Raw genomic sequence first — 2,085 nt, forward strand, 5'->3', positions numbered from 1 at the left:
AGGGTATTTAAATGATACAACCTCTTGAAATTGATTTGAGTTATTTATTTTCATTTTTCCAAAATATACACAATGAAAATTATTGTAAATCTGGTTTAAACCAAACTTGCATAACATCTTAACGTGTTTAATCGAATTTCATAGCAGAATACACGAAGAGCATAAAAGTTAATTTGTATACAAATTGTAAACGGACCTACGAGCGTGTCTCAGCGTGACGTGTCTTTTATTGTAGCAATGCCGAGGCGCCATCTACTCTACGTAATACAATGCAGTAAAATTAGTAAATTCACTGTCACTACATTAAAAGATATATTTACAAAATAAAACTTTAAAAGGAACGCTTTGCAAACATTCAACAAACTTGAGATCGTCTTAACGTAAAGATGGTAATAAATTTTTTAAAAGTTAATGAAACTCTAAAATGTATTTCAATACCGTAATATTTACATAAAAATCCTAATTGCATACATTTTTTTAAAGGAAATTGTGCCAAACCACTTCACATCTTTCGCAAATAAATAACAATTGAATTTAGCCTAAAATACTTTTCCTCGATAAACAAAACAATAAAAAAATAATTGCATTCAACAAAGCTACGATAACAAAATTTAATATAAATTAATATTAAAGAAATGTACAATTTATACAAAGCTAAAGTGATCATTAAATCATCATCACCGAATACATGAACATCAGCTTTCAGCGGATCACTAGAGACGCTATTAAAAGAGTATATTATTATTATTTATTATAAAAAAGTGAATAATAATTATATTGCGTCCATTATTTACAAATAAAAGTATAATATGTACATTTTACATTAAAACTCATAGCAAAAACTTAAAATTTACTTTGACTATTCGCCAAAATTCTTTCAAACATATTAGTAATAATTTTCCCACCAGACTTCCCCGCTGAAAGAAACACTATAAGGTAACTTCAACTCACAAAGTGTAAACAACTCTAGTGAACAAAAAATGAGTCAAAAACCATACTTCTAAGTTCTAGTTTAACATCTTAAACGTCTTCGATATTATTTGTAGAGCAGGTAAGAAAAACAGTATGATTCTCTTCGTCATTTTCAATTACGAGAGTTTCTACCGTAACCGGTAATATTCATTGTGCACATACATAATTCAAATCGCTAAAACTATCGCGAAGGCAAGTAGGTGATGTATGCTTCTCTTATTACTATCGTCGAAATCGTCATTACCTATCATATATCTTACTTCATTATCTTAAAATTATCGTGGTGTTATATATCTGGTCATATTTTGAATACCTTCTGGTACAATTCACTTAACTACGAATCAGCCGTCGGCCTTTCTCATTGAACATCACATACAAGTAGCACTAAACAGTTATAATATTATGCTGTTTCATTTTGCACCCTAAAAGTACCTCATCCACCTTAACTCCGTAAAAAGTAGTTTACACCTACAGAGGGAGTCGAGCTACGTCGATAGTAGATTTGTGGAAATACAGCGTATTGTGTGCATAGTTAAAAAGTTGATATCTCAGTACAAGTTCCCTTCAACCGCTCTCATTCTCTCGGATCGCCGCATCGCTCTACCCGACCGCGCCTCGTCTCCACGTGGTCAGGTTTTCATTCTTTGGCATTATTTAGTGAGCTCAATTTCTTTACAATCTACACTTTTCATCGCTATTATATTATTAGGTATTGCACTATGTTATGATAAAATTTCACGACAATTATTTCATTCAAATATAATTTTAAGTATAGTATCCTAAAATTTCAATTTCATCGCAATGGATCGCATACAGCTCGAGTATTATTTTCATAAAGATAAGCGTCGATACAACTACTCAGTCAATTGAAACGAATCAAAATATAGCCTCTCTCTGTGAACGTTTCGAAGCCGGGGGAGGCCGGCCCGCGGGGGTCAAGCGAGCGATAGAAGTCGACATTCGTTCGCAGCACACGGGTCCAAACGGCACCAACCAAATCGCGGGCACCTTCAGAGCACAGTTCGAGCGCTAGAGCTCAGGTCAGCTTCAGTGGCGGGCTAGGGCGGCGCACGCCGGGGGCGCGGGGGCGCGGGGGCGCGGGGGCGCGGGGGC

The sequence above is a fragment of the Zerene cesonia genome, chromosome 20 (genome assembly GCF_012273895.1).
Source record: "Zerene cesonia ecotype Mississippi chromosome 20, Zerene_cesonia_1.1, whole genome shotgun sequence".
NCBI classification, from domain to species: domain Eukaryota; kingdom Metazoa; phylum Arthropoda; class Insecta; order Lepidoptera; family Pieridae; genus Zerene; species Zerene cesonia.